Source organism: Gymnogyps californianus, chromosome 21 (genome assembly GCF_018139145.2).
Source record: "Gymnogyps californianus isolate 813 chromosome 21, ASM1813914v2, whole genome shotgun sequence".
Classification (NCBI taxonomy): Eukaryota; Metazoa; Chordata; class Aves; order Accipitriformes; family Cathartidae; genus Gymnogyps; species Gymnogyps californianus.
This window is the reverse complement of record NC_059491.1, coordinates 2813315-2832517: the sequence shown is the minus strand read 5'-3', so window position 1 is coordinate 2832517 and position 19203 is coordinate 2813315. Positions and strand designations below refer to the sequence as shown.

The 19203-nt window shown below is 55.6% G+C and overlaps 1 long non-coding RNA gene across 1 annotated transcript; it reads right to left on the bottom strand.

Moving 5' to 3' along the window:
- Positions 1-2773: 2773 nt before the first annotated feature.
- Positions 2774-14120, bottom strand: LOC127024710 (uncharacterized). The gene is made up of 3 exons (XR_007767590.1): positions 13934-14120; positions 9027-9163; positions 2774-4254 (listed from the first exon to the last, which is right to left on the bottom strand). It is a non-coding gene; the product is annotated as an uncharacterized LOC127024710 (long non-coding RNA).
- Between the last annotated feature and the right edge of the window lie 5083 nt (positions 14121-19203).

Here is a 19203-nt window from a genome sequence, read left to right as displayed (position 1 = left end):
GGGCTCAGCGCCATCAAGGCAGAGGCCCGAGCCCAGGGTAGTGGGAGGGCAGGGCTCAAGAGAGCTCCATGCCCGCCCTGGGGGTCAAGAAGACCACCAGCATTATGCTTGGAAGGTGCTTGGAAGGTGCGCACCCTGGGCGCCCAGCGAAAGCACCAAGAGGCCACTGCGGCATCGACCCACTCCCTGCCTGCAGAGAGGCCAGGTGGGTCTTCCCCTATGGGCCTTTAACTAATGGGTACTCACAGCGCACTGACTGCCAGCCAGGCACGAAGCCCAGCGGGCAGAGACCTCGGCCCCGATTACGGGGAGGTCAGTCAGCTCAAAGACATAAGTCTTGCATGCGCATACAACCCTTAAAGGGAAGGCTCGTGCCACGCACGCTCCTTACAGCGCTGGCACGCCAAGTGTAACGTCAATCGGCCGCAATAGTCAAAGCGGGCTGACCTGCTCCTGGGTTACTGGCAGGTCACGCCTCAGTATCTGCCGAGGGGGCTCATAAAGAGCCTGCCTTGTCCCCAGCAGCAAGGGGATGTGGTCTGTACCCACAGAAATGCCCTTTGGGGGGAACACAGGAGCATCCTCCTTTGGTTCGTGCGCACAACGTTTCTTGTTCTCTGCTTCTGTGAAGCGTCAAAAGCTAATACTGCAGCGATTTCAAACAAAACCATGCAAAAATGCAATCCACCACGCTCAAGTCACCCCATGCATACCAACACACACACAAGACAGCTTCCCAGAAGAGAAAAAAGACCTCGTTGCAGCACCAGCTCCAGCCAATCTCAAACACTAATGCCTCCTGTTCTCCCAAAGGGAGAGAGGTACAAAACTACATCCAGCCTACCGCGAGGTGGCCGATACTTTGACCCTAGAGGCCTTCACAGCTCCTCTCCACGTGCAGCACACGGCACGCACCGAGGCCGTGAAGCCTCGGGCCACGCACCCGAGGTACAGGCGGGCCCTGCGGAAATAACTGCCGCCCGGGCATGAAGCCCCGCGGGCAGACACCTCGACCCCGATTACGGAGCAGGCGCTTGGCCCAAGGTACCCCCGAGGCCACAGAGAAACAGGCAGCCGGGCCACGGGCCATGGGCCACGGACCTGACTTACAGGCGAGCCCCGCTGAACTTTAACTGCCACGTGGGCCTGAAGCCCCGCAGGCAGGCACCTCGACCCCGATTACGGAGCGGGCTCTCACCTCAGGGTACCGAGGGCCTAGAAATAGGTAGCTCGCGGCTTCCGCCCTGCTGACAGGGGAGCCACGCCACGCAGGCTGGCATCGCGTGGCATAGTGCCACGGGTGCAGAGACCGGGACCCCATTTACTGGGCGGTCCTACGGCCCAGGCCTCTCAGGAGCTCCCTCTCCCCAAGAAGACGGACGGCAGCATGGTGACTTCCACCCTCCTTACAGGGTCGTCACTCTCAGTGGCCACAAAGAGCTGCAGCACGGCAAAACGCTAACTGAGCAGAGACCACAGCCCTCGTTACAGGGAGGCCTCGCTGCTCTGGGCAACAAAAGGGCTCGGGAGCACCAGGGAATGCGGATCTGCATCCCAGGCCCTGCCTTCAAGGGGGACCCAGCCTTCAGGGTCCCCTTTACCTTCTCTTCTCTTGTCTGTGACTTGAACCTGTCTCTGGCCTCGTAACTAACTCACAGAGTCTTCTCTCACATTGCTTGCAATTTCTGCAAAGCTGCCGTCTTCTTGCCCACTTCTGCCTTTGCAGGAGTGGCAAACTGTGAGCAAGAGACAGAGACAATACTGTCTCTGGAATTAAAGGCCCACTGAGGAGGAGGAGGACACCTCTGGCCTCCTTCTAATCAGGGTGTGGTCCACCAGCGGCCTCTTGTCTTGATGGTGCTTCCGCTGCGCACCCAGGGTGCGCACCTTCCAAGCAGGATGCTGGCGGCTTTCTTCCTGCTCAGGGAGGGCACGGAGCTCTCTTGAGCCCTGCCCTCCCACCAGGCTGGACTCCAGCCTCTGCCCTAACGGCGCTGCGCCCTGCCGAGGGCGTCGGCCAAGCGAGAGCCCTGTAACCAGGGTGAAGGTCCCAAGAGCTGCCTCTCTGGGAAGCAGAGAGGCCTCTGGTGCCCTGAGCACTACGGGCTCCCTGTAGTGCAGGGGCCAAGCTGTCTCCTTCGGCCCGTTGAGAAGGGGCGGCTCTTCCAAGCCCCCTTGCAGAGTGAGCCCCCCGTGCAAGCGAGGGGTGAGGCTCTCCCGCGTGCATTGCCCGGCCCCTCCCCAGCCTTCAGCGCCCAGAGGTCCAGCCCTCACACACTGGCCTCCAACCCACCTGCGTGTCTCCGGGCCAGCGTCAAGCCTCCTGCGCAGTCACACTGTTGGAAGAGGACGCTGCTTCTGCAGTACAGGCCGGTAAGGGCAGGGGGGGCGGCCCGTCTGGCAGGCCGGAGAGGAGGCCCTGGCGGGAGCTCCTCCAGTCCACGGTCTCTGGAGCAGGCCTGGGTGAATGTTGCCTGCCCGCCAGCGGCCTCCTTTTTTTCCCCGGGCACGTCCTGAAGGGCACCATGGAGCAGGTGCCCGGGGTGCGTGTGGAGCTGGGCTTCTGCCAGGCGGGTTCCTTGGTGGGTGTGTCATCCCAGCGGGGGCCTTACAGGGAGCCCAAAGACCCACCAAGAAGCAGAAAGGGGAGGGTGTTGGGGGGGCCTTAGAGCTCGAGCTCCAGGCCATACACTGGCTGGGCAGGGAAAGCCCTGCCTCACTAGGTGAAGTTTAGCTGGGCTGGGGAATGGAGCTGTTTCTTCGATGTCCTGATCTTGTCTCTTGTCCGTCTCGCTGACTGGCAAATTGCCACCTGGGCACGAAGCCCAGTGGGCAGAGACCTCGGCCCCGATTACGGGGAGGTCAGTCAGCTCAAAGACATAAGTCTTGCATGTGCCTACAACCCTTAAAGGGTTGTAGCACGTGGCACGCACGCTCCTTACAGCGCTGGCACGCCAAGTGTAATGTCAATCGGCCGCAATAGTCAAAGCGGGCTGACCTGCTCCTGGGTTACTGGCAGGTCACGCCTCAGTATCTGCCGAGGGGGCTCATAAAGAGCCTGCCTTGTCCCCAGCAGCAAGGGGATGTGGTCTGTACCCACAGAAATGCCCTTTGGGGGGAACACAGGAGCATCCTCCTTTGGTTCGTGCGCACAACGTTTCTTGTTCTCTGCTTCTGTGAAGCGTCAAAAGCTAATACTGCAGCGATTTCAAACAAAACCATGCAAAAATGCAATCCACCACGCTCAAGTCACCCCCATGCATACCAACACACACACAAGACAGCTTCCCAGAAGAGAAAAAAGACCTCGTTGCAGCACCAGCTCCAGCCAATCTCAAACACTAATGCCTCCTGTTCTCCCAAAGGGAGAGAGGTACAAAACTACATCCAGCCTACCGCGAGGTGGCCGATACTTTGACCCTAGAGGCCTTCACAGCTCCTCTCCACGTGCAGCACACGGCACGCACCGAGGCCGTGAAGCCTCGGGCCACGCACCCGAGGTACAGGCAGGCCCTGCGGAAATAACTGCCGCCCGGGCATGAAGCCCCGCAGGCAGACACCTCGACCCCGATTACGGAGCAGGCGCTCGGCCCAAGGTACCCCCGAGGCCACAGAGAAACAGGCAGCCGGGCCACGGGCCATGGGCCACGGACCTGACTTACAGGCGAGCCCCGCTGAACTTTAACTGCCACGTGGGCCTGAAGCCCCGCAGGCAGGCACCTCGACCCCGATTACGGAGCGGGCTCTCGCCTCAGGGTAAAGAGGGCCTAGAAATAGGTAGCTCGCGGCTTCCACCCTGCTGACAGGGGAGCCACGCCACGCAGGCTGGCATCGCGTGGCATAGTGCCACGGGTGCAGAGACCGGGACCCCATTTACTGGGCGGTCCTACGGCCCAGGCCTCTCAGGAGCTCCTTCTCCCCAAGAAGACGGACGGCAGCATGGTGACTTCCACCCTCCTTACAGGGTCGTCACTCTCAGTGGCCACAAAGAGCTGCAGCACAGCAAAACGCCAACTGAGCAGAGACCACAGCCCTCGTTACAGGGAGGCCTCGCTGCTCTGGGCAACAAAAGGGCTCGGGAGCACCAGGGAATGCGGATCTGCATCCCAGGCCCTACCTTCAGAGAAGTGCCACTGTCCAGGGTCCTTCTCCACCATCTTCTGGGACTTGCATCATTGGCCTCGTGAACAGCCTGCAGATTCTTCTCGCTCGTTGCTTGCAGTTTCTCCAAAGCCTTCCTCATCTTGCTCACTTCTGCATGGCAGGAGCGGGAAACCGGGAGCAAGAGAAATACAGGAGACAAGATCAGGACATCGAAGAAACAAGTCTATTCCCCAGCCCAGCTGAACTTGTGAGTTACCTAGTGAGGCAGGGCTTTCCCTGCCCAGCCAGTGCCCGGCCTGGCGCTCAAACTCCGAGGCCCCCTCCAGGACCCTCCCCTTTCCACTTCTCAGGGGGTCTTCGGGCTCCTCTTAAGGCCCGCCGCCGGGATGAGAGACCCACCAAGAAGCCCACCCAGCAAAAGCCCACACTCTCCCCGGGCAAGCCGTTCTGAACGCACCCGGGGAAAAAAACGGAGGCCGATGGCGGGCAGGCAACGTTCACCCAGACCTGCTCCAGAGACCATGGTCTGGTGGAGGTCCCGCCAGGGCATCCCCTCCGGCCTGCCAGACAGGCCGGTCCTCCTGCCCTTACCGGCCCGTGCTGCAGGAGCAGCAGCCTCCTCCAACAGCGTGTCTGCGCAGAAGGCTTGAGGCTTGGCCAGAGAGGTTCGGGTGGGCTGGAGGCCAGCGTGTGAGGGCTGGGGCTCTGGGCACTGAAGACTGGGAAGGGGCCGGGCAACGCACACGGGAGAGTCTCACCCGTCACTTACACAGGGGGCTCACTTTGCAAGAGGGCTTGGAAAAGCGGCCTCTCCTCAAGAGGCTGAAGGAGTCAGCTCGGCCCCTGCACTACAGGGAGCCCATGGTCCTCAGGACAACAGATAGCCGTTGGCGTCTCAGAGAGGCAGCTCGTGGGACCTTCACCCCGGCTACTGAGCTCTCCCTCGGCCGAGGTTGTCGGCAGGGCTCAGCGCCATCAAGGCAGAGGCCCGAGCCCAGGGTAGTGGGAGGGCAGGGCTCAAGAGAGCTCCATGCCCGCCCTGGGGGTCAAGAAGACCACCAGCATTATGCTTGGAAGGTGCTTGGAAGGTGCGCACCCTGGGCGCCCAGCGAAAGCACCAAGAGGCCACTGCGGCATCGACCCACTCCCTGCCTGCAGAGAGGCCAGGTGGGTCTTCCCCTATGGGCCTTTAACTAATGGGTACTCACAGCGCACTGACTGCCAGCCAGGCACGAAGCCCAGCGGGCAGAGACCTCGGCCCCGATTACGGGGAGGTCAGTCAGCTCAAAGACATAAGTCTTGCATGCGCATACAACCCTTAAAGGGAAGGCTCGTGCCACGCACGCTCCTTACAGCGCTGGCACGCCAAGTGTAACGTCAATCGGCCGCAATAGTCAAAGCGGGCTGACCTGCTCCTGGGTTACTGGCAGGTCACGCCTCAGTATCTGCCGAGGGGGCTCATAAAGAGCCTGCCTTGTCCCCAGCAGCAAGGGGATGTGGTCTGTACCCACAGAAATGCCCTTTGGGGGGAACACAGGAGCATCCTCCTTTGGTTCGTGCGCACAACGTTTCTTGTTCTCTGCTTCTGTGAAGCGTCAAAAGCTAATACTGCAGCGATTTCAAACAAAACCATGCAAAAATGCAATCCACCACGCTCAAGTCACCCCCATGCATACCAACACACACACAAGACAGCTTCCCAGAAGAGAAAAAAGACCTCGTTGCAGCACCAGCTCCAGCCAATCTCAAACACTAATGCCTCCTGTTCTCCCAAAGGGAGAGAGGTACAAAACTACATCCAGCCTACCGCGAGGTGGCCGATACTTTGACCCTAGAGGCCTTCACAGCTCCTCTCCACGTGCAGCACACGGCACGCACCGAGGCCGTGAAGCCTCGGGCCACGCACCCGAGGTACAGGCGGGCCCTGCGGAAATAACTGCCGCCCGGGCATGAAGCCCCGCGGGCAGACACCTCGACCCCGATTACGGAGCAGGCGCTCGGCCCAAGGTACCCCCGAGGCCACAGAGAAACAGGCAGCCGGGCCACGGGCCATGGGCCACGGACCTGACTTACAGGCGAGCCCCGCTGAACTTTAACTGCCACGTGGGCCTGAAGCCCCGCAGGCAGGCACCTCGACCCCGATTACGGAGCGGGCTCTCACCTCAGGGTACCGAGGGCCTAGAAATAGGCAGCTCGCGGCTTCCGCCCTGCTGACAGGGGAGCCACGCCACGCAGGCTGGCATCGCGTGGCATAGTGCCACGGGTGCAGAGACCGGGACCCCATTTACTGGGCGGTCCTACGGCCCAGGCCTCTCAGGAGCTCCCTCTCCCCAAGAAGACGGACGGCAGCATGGTGACTTCCACCCTCCTTACAGGGTCGTCACTCTCAGTGGCCACAAAGAGCTGCAGCACGGCAAAACGCTAACTGAGCAGAGACCACAGCCCTCGTTACAGGGAGGCCTCGCTGCTCTGGGCAACAAAAGGGCTCGGGAGCACCAGGGAATGCGGATCTGCATCCCAGGCCCTGCCTTCAAGGGGGACCCAGCCTTCAGGGTCCCCTTTACCTTCTCTTCTCTTGTCTGTGACTTGAACCTGTCTCTGGCCTCGTAACTAACTCACAGAGTCTTCTCTCACATTGCTTGCAATTTCTGCAAAGCTGCCGTCTTCTTGCCCACTTCTGCCTTTGCAGGAGTGGCAAACTGTGAGCAAGAGACAGAGACAATACTGTCTCTGGAATTAAAGGCCCACCGAGGAGGAGGAGGACACCTCTGGCCTCCTTCTAATCAGGGTGTGGTCCACCAGCGGCCTCTTGTCTTGATGGTGCTTCCGCTGCGCACCCAGGGTGCGCACCTTCCAAGCAGGATGCTGGCGGCTTTCTTCCTGCTCAGGGAGGGCACGGAGCTCTCTTGAGCCCTGCCCTCCCACCAGGCTGGACTCCAGCCTCTGCCCTAACGGCGCTGCGCCCTGCCGAGGGCGTCGGCCAAGCGAGAGCCCTGTAACCAGGGTGAAGGTCCCAAGAGCTGCCTCTCTGGGAAGCAGAGAGGCCTCTGGTGCCCTGAGCACTACGGGCTCCCTGTAGTGCAGGGGCCAAGCTGTCTCCTTCGGCCCGTTGAGAAGGGGCGGCTCTTCCAAGCCCCCTTGCAGAGTGAGCCCCCCGTGCAAGCGAGGGGTGAGGCTCTCCCGCGTGCATTGCCCGGCCCCTCCCCAGCCTTCAGCGCCCAGAGGTCCAGCCCTCACACACTGGCCTCCAACCCACCTGCGTGTCTCCGGGCCAGCGTCAAGCCTCCTGCGCAGTCACACTGTTGGAAGAGGACGCTGCTTCTGCAGTACAGGCCGGTAAGGGCAGGGGGGGCGGCCCGTCTGGCAGGCCGGAGAGGAGGCCCTGGCGGGAGCTCCTCCAGTCCACGGTCTCTGGAGCAGGCCTGGGTGAATGTTGCCTGCCCGCCAGCGGCCTCCTTTTTTTCCCCGGGCACGTCCTGAAGGGCACCATGGAGCAGGTGCCCGGGGTGCGTGTGGAGCTGGGCTTCTGCCAGGCGGGTTCCTTGGTGGGTGTGTCATCCCAGCGGGGGGCCTTACAGGGAGCCCAAAGACCCACCAAGAAGCAGAAAGGGGAGGGTGTTGGGGGGGGCCTTAGAGCTCGAGCTCCAGGCCATACACTGGCTGGGCAGGGAAAGCCCTGCCTCACTAGGTGAAGTTTAGCTGGGCTGGGGAATGGAGCTGTTTCTTCGATGTCCTGATCTTGTCTCTTGTCCGTCTCGCTGACTGGCAAATTGCCACCTGGGCACGAAGCCCAGTGGGCAGAGACCTCGGCCCCGATTACGGGGAGGTCAGTCAGCTCAAAGACATAAGTCTTGCATGTGCCTACAACCCTTAAAGGGTTGTAGCACGTGGCACGCACGCTCCTTACAGCGCTGGCACGCCAAGTGTAACGTCAATCGGCCGCAATAGTCAAAGCGGGCTGACCTGCTCCTGGGTTACTGGCAGGTCACGCCTCAGTATCTGCCGAGGGGGCTCATAAAGAGCCTGCCTTGTCCCCAGCAGCAAGGGGATGTGGTCTGTACCCACAGAAATGCCCTTTGGGGGGAACACAGGAGCATCCTCCTTTGGTTCGTGCGCACAACGTTTCTTGTTCTCTGCTTCTGTGAAGCGTCAAAAGCTAATACTGCAGCGATTTCAAACAAAACCATGCAAAAATGCAATCCACCACGCTCAAGTCACCCCCATGCATACCAACACACACACAAGACAGCTTCCCAGAAGAGAAAAAAGACCTCGTTGCAGCACCAGCTCCAGCCAATCTCAAACACTAATGCCTCCTGTTCTCCCAAAGGGAGAGAGGTACAAAACTACATCCAGCCTACCGCGAGGTGGCCGATACTTTGACCCTAGAGGCCTTCACAGCTCCTCTCCACGTGCAGCACACGGCACGCACCGAGGCCGTGAAGCCTCGGGCCACGCACCCGAGGTACAGGCGGGCCCTGCGGAAATAACTGCCGCCCGGGCATGAAGCCCCGCGGGCAGACACCTCGACCCCGATTACGGAGCGGGCTCTCGCCTCAGGGTAAAGAGGGCCTAGAAACAGGTAGCTCGCGGCTTCCACCCTGCTGACAGGGGAGCCACGCCACGCAGGCTGGCATCGCGTGGCATAGTGCCACGGGTGCAGAGACCGGGACCCCATTTACTGGGCGGTCCTACGGCCCAGGCCTCTCAGGAGCTCCCTCTCCCCAAGAAGACGGACGGCAGCATGGTGACTTCCACCCTCCTTACAGGGTCGTCACTCTCAGTGGCCACAAAGAGCTGCAGCACAGCAAAACGCCAACTGAGCAGAGACCACAGCCCTCGTTACAGGGAGGCCTCGCTGCTCTGGGCAACAAAAGGGCTCGGGAGCACCAGGGAATGCGGATCTGCATCCCAGGCCCTACCTTCAGAGAAGTGCCACTGTCCAGGGTCCTTCTCCACCATCTTCTGGGACTTGCATCATTGGCCTCGTGAACAGCCTGCAGATTCTTCTCGCTCGTTGCTTGCAGTTTCTCCAAAGCCTTCCTCATCTTGCTCACTTCTGCATGGCAGGAGCGGGAAACCGGGAGCAAGAGAAATACAGGAGACAAGATCAGGACATCGAAGAAACAAGTCTATTCCCCAGCCCAGCTGAACTTGTGAGTTACCTAGTGAGGCAGGGCTTTCCCTGCCCAGCCAGTGCCCGGCCTGGCGCTCAAACTCCGAGGCCCCCTCCAGGACCCTCCCCTTTCCACTTCTCAGGGGGTCTTCGGGCTCCTCTTAAGGCCCGCCGCCGGGATGAGAGACCCACCAAGAAGCCCACCCAGCAAAAGCCCACACTCTCCCCGGGCAAGCCGTTCTGAACGCACCCGGGGAAAAAAACGGAGGCCGATGGCGGGCAGGCAACGTTCACCCAGACCTGCTCCAGAGACCATGGTCTGGTGGAGGTCCCGCCAGGGCATCCCCTCCGGCCTGCCAGACAGGCCGGTCCTCCTGCCCTTACCGGCCCGTGCTGCAGGAGCAGCAGCCTCCTCCAACAGCGTGTCTGCGCAGAAGGCTTGAGGCTTGGCCAGAGAGGTTCGGGTGGGCTGGAGGCCAGCGTGTGAGGGCTGGGGCTCTGGGCACTGAAGACTGGGAAGGGGCCGGGCAACGCACACGGGAGAGTCTCACCCGTCACTTACACAGGGGGCTCACTTTGCAAGAGGGCTTGGAAAAGCGGCCTCTCCTCAAGAGGCTGAAGGAGTCAGCTCGGCCCCTGCACTACAGGGAGCCCATGGTCCTCAGGACAACAGATAGCCGTTGGCGTCTCAGAGAGGCAGCTCGTGGGACCTTCACCCCGGCTACTGAGCTCTCCCTCGGCCGAGGTTGTCGGCAGGGCTCAGCGCCATCAAGGCAGAGGCCCGAGCCCAGGGTAGTGGGAGGGCAGGGCTCAAGAGAGCTCCATGCCCGCCCTGGGGGTCAAGAAGACCACCAGCATTATGCTTGGAAGGTGCTTGGAAGGTGCGCACCCTGGGCGCCCAGCGAAAGCACCAAGAGGCCACTGCGGCATCGACCCACTCCCTGCCTGCAGAGAGGCCAGGTGGGTCTTCCCCTATGGGCCTTTAACTAATGGGTACTCACAGCGCACTGACTGCCAGCCAGGCACGAAGCCCAGCGGGCAGAGACCTCAGCCCCGATTACGGGGAGGTCAGTCAGCTCAAAGACATAAGTCTTGCATGCGCATACAACCCTTAAAGGGAAGGCTCGTGCCACGCACGCTCCTTACAGCGCTGGCACGCCAAGTGTAACGTCAATCGGCCGCAATAGTCAAAGCGGGCTGACCTGCTCCTGGGTTACTGGCAGGTCACGCCTCAGTATCTGCCGAGGGGGCTCATAAAGAGCCTGCCTTGTCCCCAGCAGCAAGGGGATGTGGTCTGTACCCACAGAAATGCCCTTTGGGGGGAACACAGGAGCATCCTCCTTTGGTTCGTGCGCACAACGTTTCTTGTTCTCTGCTTCTGTGAAGCGTCAAAAGCTAATACTGCAGCGATTTCAAACAAAACCATGCAAAAATGCAATCCACCACGCTCAAGTCACCCCCATGCATACCAACACACACACAAGACAGCTTCCCAGAAGAGAAAAAAGACCTCGTTGCAGCACCAGCTCCAGCCAATCTCAAACACTAATGCCTCCTGTTCTCCCAAAGGGAGAGAGGTACAAAACTACATCCAGCCTACCGCGAGGTGGCCGATACTTTGACCCTAGAGGCCTTCACAGCTCCTCTCCACGTGCAGCACACGGCACGCACCGAGGCCGTGAAGCCTCGGGCCACGCACCCGAGGTACAGGCGGGCCCTGCGGAAATAACTGCCGCCCGGGCATGAAGCCCCGCGGGCAGACACCTCGACCCCAATTACGGAGCAGGCGCTCGGCCCAAGGTACCCCCGAGGCCACAGAGAAACAGGCAGCCGGGCCACGGGCCATGGGCCACGGACCTGACTTACAGGCGAGCCCCGCTGAACCTTAACTGCCACGTGGGCCTGAAGCCCCGCAGGCAGGCACCTCGACCCCGATTACGGAGCGGGCTCTCACCTCAGGGTAAAGAGGGCCTAGAAATAGGTAGCTCGCGGCTTCCGCCCTGCTGACAGGGGAGCCACGCCACGCAGGCTGGCATCGCGTGGCATAGTGCCACGGGTGCAGAGACCGGGACCCCATTTACTGGGCGGTCCTACGGCCCAGGCCTCTCAGGAGCTCCCTCTCCCCAAGAAGACGGACGGCAGCATGGTGACTTCCACCCTCCTTACAGGGTCGTCACTCTCAGTGGCCACAAAGAGCTGCAGCACGGCAAAACGCTAACTGAGCAGAGACCACAGCCCTCGTTACAGGGAGGCCTCGCTGCTCTGGGCAACAAAAGGGCTCGGGAGCACCAGGGAATGCGGATCTGCATCCCAGGCCCTGCCTTCAAGGGGGACCCAGCCTTCAGGGTCCCCTTTACCTTCTCTTCTCTTGTCTGTGACTTGAACCTGTCTCTGGCCTCGTAACTAACTCACAGAGTCTTCTCTCACATTGCTTGCAATTTCTGCAAAGCTGCCGTCTTCTTGCCCACTTCTGCCTTTGCAGGAGTGGCAAACTGTGAGCAAGAGACAGAGACAATACTGTCTCTGAAATTAAAGGCCCACCGAGGAGGAGGAGGACACCTCTGGCCTCCTTCTAATCAGGGTGTGGTCCACCAGCGGCCTCTTGTCTTGATGGTGCTTCCGCTGCGCACCCAGGGTGCGCACCTTCCAAGCAGGATGCTGGCGGCTTTCTTCCTGCTCAGGGAGGGCACGGAGCTCTCTTGAGCCCTGCCCTCCCACCAGGCTGGACTCCAGCCTCTGCCCTAACGGCGCTGCGCCCTGCCGAGGGCGTCGGCCAAGCGAGAGCCCTGTAACCAGGGTGAAGGTCCCAAGAGCTGCCTCTCTGGGAAGCAGAGAGGCCTCTGGTGCCCTGAGCACTACGGGCTCCCTGTAGTGCAGGGGCCAAGCTGTCTCCTTCGGCCCGTTGAGAAGGGGCGGCTCTTCCAAGCCCCCTTGCAGAGTGAGCCCCCCGTGCAAGCGAGGGGTGAGGCTCTCCCGCGTGCATTGCCCGGCCCCTCCCCAGCCTTCAGCGCCCAGAGGTCCAGCCCTCACACACTGGCCTCCAACCCACCTGCGTGTCTCCGGGCCAGCGTCAAGCCTCCTGCGCAGTCACACTGTTGGAAGAGGACGCTGCTTCTGCAGTACAGGCCGGTAAGGGCAGGGGGGTGGCCCGCCTGGCAGGCCGGAGAGGAGGCCCTGGCGGGAGCTCCTCCAGTCCACGGTCTCTGGAGCAGGCCTGGGTGAATGTTGCCTGCCCGCCAGCGGCCTCCTTTTTTCCCCGGGCACGTCCTGAAGGGCACCATGGAGCAGGTGCCCGGGGTGCGTGTGGAGCTGGGCTTCTGCCAGGCGGGTTCCTTGGTGGGTGTGTCATCCCAGCGGGGGGCCTTACAGGGAGCCCAAAGACCCACCAAGAAGCAGAAAGGGGAGGGTGTTGGGGGGGGCCTTAGAGCTCGAGCTCCAGGCCATACACTGGCTGGGCAGGGAAAGCCCTGCCTCACTAGGTGAAGTTTAGCTGGGCTGGGGAATGGAGCTGTTTCTTCGATGTCCTGATCTTGTCTCTTGTCCGTCTCGCTGACTGGCAAATTGCCACCTGGGCATGAAGCCCAGTGGGCAGAGACCTCGGCCCCGATTACGGGGAGGTCAGTCAGCTCAAAGACATAAGTCTTGCATGTGCCTACAACCCTTAAAGGGTTGTAGCACGTGGCACGCACGCTCCTTACAGCGCTGGCATGCCAAGTGTAATGTCAATCGGCCGCAATAGTCAAAGCGGGCTGACCTGCTCCTGGGTTACTGGCAGGTCACGCCTCAGTATCTGCCGAGGGGGCTCATAAAGAGCCTGCCTTGTCCCCAGCAGCAAGGGGATGTGGTCTGTACCCACAGAAATGCCCTTTGGGGGGAACACAGGAGCATCCTCCTTTGGTTCGTGCGCACAACGTTTCTTGTTCTCTGCTTCTGTGAAGCGTCAAAAGCTAATACTGCAGCGATTTCAAACAAAACCATGCAAAAATGCAATCCACCACGCTCAAGTCACCCCCATGCATACCAACACACACACAAGACAGCTTCCCAGAAGAGAAAAAAGACCTCGTTGCAGCACCAGCTCCAGCCAATCTCAAACACTAATGCCTCCTGTTCTCCCAAAGGGAGAGAGGTACAAAACTACATCCAGCCTACCGCGAGGTGGCCGATACTTTGACCCTAGAGGCCTTCACAGCTCCTCTCCACGTGCAGCACACGGCACGCACCGAGGCCGTGAAGCCTCGGGCCACGCACCCGAGGTACAGGCGGGCCCTGCGGAAATAACTGCCGCCCGGGCATGAAGCCCCGCGGGCAGACACCTCGACCCCGATTACGGAGCGGGCTCTCGCCTCAGGGTAAAGAGGGCCTAGAAACAGGTAGCTCGCGGCTTCCACCCTGCTGACAGGGGAGCCACGCCACGCAGGCTGGCATCGCGTGGCATAGTGCCACGGGTGCAGAGACCGGGACCCCATTTACTGGGCGGTCCTACGGCCCAGGCCTCTCAGGAGCTCCCTCTCCCCAAGAAGACGGACGGCAGCATGGTGACTTCCACCCTCCTTACAGGGTCGTCACTCTCAGTGGCCACAAAGAGCTGCAGCACAGCAAAACGCCAACTGAGCAGAGACCACAGCCCTCGTTACAGGGAGGCCTCGCTGCTCTGGGCAACAAAAGGGCTCGGGAGCACCAGGGAATGCGGATCTGCATCCCAGGCCCTACCTTCAGAGAAGTGCCACTGTCCAGGGTCCTTCTCCACCATCTTCTGGGACTTGCATCATTGGCCTCGTGAACAGCCTGCAGATTCTTCTCGCTCGTTGCTTGCAGTTTCTCCAAAGCCTTCCTCATCTTGCTCACTTCTGCATGGCAGGAGCGGGAAACCGGGAGCAAGAGAAATACAGGAGACAAGATCAGGACATCGAAGAAACAAGTCTATTCCCCAGCCCAGCTGAACTTCACCTAGTGAGGCAGGACTCTCCCTGCCCAGGAAGAGGTGCTTTCTCTCTCCTCAGGGCTTCCTAAAAATATTTTCTGCCCTCCCATTAATACTTTTTTCCCTCTGTGCTTTTTGAGAATTTTTTTGCCCACTATTACCTCAGCACTTCCCGAGAAAAGCTTGTCCTTTCTCTCCACTGAGCACTTCCCACAAACGTCTTTCACCTCTTTCCCTTCAGTGCTCCCCAGCTAACTCTTTCCTCCCTCCCCTTGTGCTCTGTACAAAAGCCTTTTCCCCCCAACGCTTTCCACAGAAAGCCTTTCCCCACTACCCCCTTGACATTTCCCTACAAAACGTCTCCTCCCTCATACACCCGCCGCTTCCTGACAAACCGTTTCTCTCTCTCTCCCCTCAGCACTTCCAGCGGAGCCCTTTATCGCCTGTCAGCATCTTCAGCACCTGCTCACACAACCCGTCGCTCTCCTGTCAGCACCTTGCACAAAAGCCTCGCCCTCCCCCAGCGCGTCCTGGTGAAACCTCTCCCCCTCTTCTCTTGCATTTCCCATTAAAAAACCCTTTCTTCACTATTCCCTCGACTTTCCCGACAAAATATTTCCCTCTCCCTCCCCTCAGCCCTTACGGCAAACCGCTCCCCTCTCCTCAGAGCTTCCCGCCTCACGTCTCGCTCTGGCGCGTGCAGATGAAGCCCTTCTGCCACCCAGCGTTTCCCGCCTAAACGCGTCCCCTCTCTCTCCTCAGCGCTTCCCGAGAAAAGCCTTTCCCCCTTCCTTTCCTCAGCGCCTGCCTCCCTCCCGGCAAAACGTTTTTTTTCCTTCTTTTCCTTCGCTGCTCTTCGGCATAGCCCGCCCATGTTTCTCCCCTCTGCACTCCTCACTGAAACCTGTCTATCTTTCTGCCCAGCCCTTTTTGCAAAAACTTCTTGCCTTGGGTCTCCTGTCAGCCATTCTTGCTAAACCTGCCCCGCTGGCTGCAATGCCTGCTCTTTTGTTACTTCTTATTCTGCAAAGGCACCCTGCAAATCACCTGGTAGTTCTGGGATATCTGGTTTGTGAATGAATTATCTGAATGTGTATGTCTGCTTCTACAACAAGTCTATGGGTCAATGCCCAGAGATCTCCTCTGGAAAAGTCTTCCACCAAAATCACTTTTGGAGGGTTTTTCTTGGCACATTGAATAAATACGGTACTGCACTGTGCCATCATTTACATCTTGGTAAAGCAGGCTGAAAATACTGCTGGTGAATTTTAAATGACAAGCCAAACATTGTGATATGAAAATTTCTGCATCAAAAAACATTCTTTCAGGTGAAAACAAAACAAGGGGTTTGGGCAATTTTTTCCCAGATGAGATCAGACAATGTGTAAAGACAGGAGATGCAGTGACCAGATCTATGATAAAACAGTAGCAGTCAAGGTATATTTGCTCAGGCTAAAACTGCAAGAGACCCCGTCCAAGCATCACTGCTATAATTCCTAAGCCTTTAACAGGAATGTGACACAGTTAACTGTTATCTGCCACTTTTTCTCCTTTCAGCCCACTCTTCCTAGCATTTCTTTTGGAACATACTGGCAAAATAGAGCAGCAGTTTGCAGTCTTGTAAGACTACAACTCCAGGTCTCCATGGAAGCAAAATACCAGCTTTCACTTGCACCTCCAAATAAAGCCAAGCAGTCTTTCCTTTTATGTACCACAAAAAATATCATAATGGAATTAAGAGAGATTCTTTGCCTGAGGCACAGACTGTTTCCTCCAGAAGATTCAAAGTTGGGGTCAGGCTGAGCTTGAGCTGCTTACATTTAAGCAGCTGCCTTCCTCACATTTAGCACAGGGCAAGGAAAAAAAAGCTTGTTAATGAGCATATCACTCTCCATTTTAACTCCTACAGAAATGGATATGGCTTGATACTTGTACTGGAAATTACCAGATAAATGCAGGACCATATACCACCTAAGAGTGTACCATATGGATTTTTAATACCCAGGTACTTGTATAGTAATACGGAGAATGTGTAGTTGCCTTAGAAGCTATTTCCACTTTTTCCCCAAAACATTAGGTGCATAACAGCCAGCTTCTTGGCAGTTATAAATCCGCATACTGCCCCTTCTTTATTGCTGCCTGGACAGGCCAGGATTGATGATAACTCTACAAGGTACTATGCATGTTTTGGGAATTGCTGCAAATACTGGATAAAGCTTTCTTTAACTGTGCAGTCTCACAAAGGCTTGTGGGAGTGAAATTAATATCAAGTCTACATACATGTAATTTTCCCCATTATTGCCAAAAAGAAATGTCTATACTCATGATGGAGGAAATTTCTATACTTACAATGGAGGAAAAAAACCACAGTTATCAATGTGTCAGCAAATGTTTTGCTTAATGTCACATAAAATTAAATAGGGAATACTCTGATTTTCTTTCCCAGACACCAAGATGCATCCAATTAAAGCTTAACCCACTGAAAATGAATGAGAAACTATGAGATATTGTTTCCCACATCCCATTTATAATGCATGGAAAGGAAAAAACTGATAAAAATAATCCTTTAGAGAATTACAGAATTTCCTCCATCAGGATTTACATTCTTGTTCTACATATTTTGCTCTTGCTTGTCTATCCTTGGCCCAGATGCTGTTGCAATGCCATCCACAGAGACAGATGCATGAAGATGTGAGATGACTACAAATGTCTCTACAGTATCTACTAGGTGCTGTTTTAGCAGATAACTCTATCCTATCAATACCTGCAGAGGCGTCTTATTGAAGATAGTCACATACAAAACTGTAAATTAGATTTGGTGCTCAGTTTCCTCAGACTTATATCAGTGTTACTGCAACGAACAGTGCTGGCTGCACACAAAATGAAGTAGCTTGAATCGGTAAAGATGGATTTAGGAGCTAAGAGCAGCTCATTCAAAGGTCAAATAGGGATCATTTATATCCAAAACCAAAAACACCTGGCTACCATAATTAATGGTTTTGGTTCAGTGAGTTTTCATACAAAATTTCACATCAGGCTTCCTATATCTGAAAGACTGAAGTGATCATCTTGAGTATTGCACCTCTTTTCTCCCTGCTGCTGGACATGTGGATCATGAGCTCCTTGTACCAGGTGCTGTGACCTCCTGCTTGATAAGAATATTTTAGGCTGGACCAGATGATCTCTCTAGCCCAAGCCTTTTTTTTTACAATTACAGACAGTACCATGATCAACTTCAGGGAGCAGAACAGCTTGCCCAGAGAGGTTGTGCAGTCTCTGTTCCCAGACGTTTTCAAGGCAACACGGGATACAGCCCTGAGTAACCTGGTGTGATCTCACAGATGATCCTGCTTTGAACAGGAGGCTGAACTAGATGACCTCCAGAGGTCCCTTCCAACCTGAATTACCCTGTGATCCTATAGTCTAAACCTCTAGTAAAAAAAATCAAGTGTTCAGAGAATAAATCTTTTCATTTTCACATTGATGTTGTCATAATTTTACAGTAGGCAATGGAATATCATTATGACCAGTCTTTGGGCAGATTTGCTCACTTTGAGGCAAACAAGATCCTGAACCATTAAATATTTGTGATGTTTTCATTTTTTTCATTATTCTCTTAATTTATTAAGGTCAATGCCAAGGTGGTACAAGGCTCATTATTTATACATTTAATTTTCACATCTGGCAATTCATGACAAGATGAAGAACAAAACAGTAACACTGGTTGACAGAAGCTGACAGAGATATACAAAATCAGTGCCACTCTAATAGTTCTGTGCAGAACGGGCTACAGGAAAAACTGACTTGAAACCTTTAAAAGACCTTTGACCCAAATTTACTCTGTGTTTAAATTCACTGAACTAAACCACTAGATACAATTTGTCTTAATGTTCTTAAAAACTGATTGCCTTTTCTTCGAGCAGTCAATCTCCTTAGGGAGAAAAAAAGAAAAATTATGACATCGTCCTTCAATATCAATGAATGACACCATCTTCCTGTTACTGGGATGGCAGATATTGTCAGGCTGCTTAAATCAAGTACATACACAAGTTAATAAAAAGAGAACACTGTTAAATTTAGAGTCAGCTGCATGTGAGAAAGAAAACAAAGAACAACAAACAAATAAAAGCTATTTCTGCCTGATGAAATATAGACCTTCAGTTTCTCAGCCACTCTCAAATTATTGAAGGGATTATGATTACTACAAATACTGCATTTTATTAAGGATTCCATATACTTTCTATATTTACCCTCTACTAGCAAGTTTATACTTCACAAACTACTTTCACAAAGAAAAGCACATGGGTCATTCACCAGTGATAAACATTTACACAAACAGATCACATATGAAACCGATGTATTTTAATAGCAATACCCCTTTACAGAAGAGCTGTTCCCCTACTTTTGCTTCAGCTGCTCGGTTTAAGTGATATAAAGTCATTTCCTGTTACAGTAGTCGACTACATACAAAGAACACTAAATAAAAACTAGCTCACTAAATAAATACCTCTCAGATGGTAACTGACTCTATTTTGTGTATATATTAAAGTTCAAGTAATGATCAGCCTAAGTTTGTGGGTTTTTTAAAAACAAACAACTGAACAAACAAACCAACAACCACTAGTTTCAGAGACAAAAACACTAGGGGAGATACAGTTGTCTATGAAGACTACAAGAACAGATATACCAATATAAATGGGACAAATTCTCAGCACTAAGGCACAATAGAATTAATACTAGAATATGGCTAAAACCTTACTACAGCATTGAGTGAGCAGTTAACAAGGAGTGTTCCTATGCTCAAAATACCCAGCTACAACATTAGTGAGTTCTGTGTTTAAGACGCTTTTACCTTAGTGTAGCTGCACACAGCATTCCTAAAGAGTGGGATTTCAGAGGGCAGTGATGGTGCTCATCTACAGTGTACTTACTTTGTAATTAAGGATCGGTTCATATTTGCACAACAAAACAGAATTTTCATACTGAATTTGTCCCTTTAGCATTGCTCTTTGTGGAAACTACCGATATGACAGTTCTAAAGGGAGAAAAGCAGGTTTAG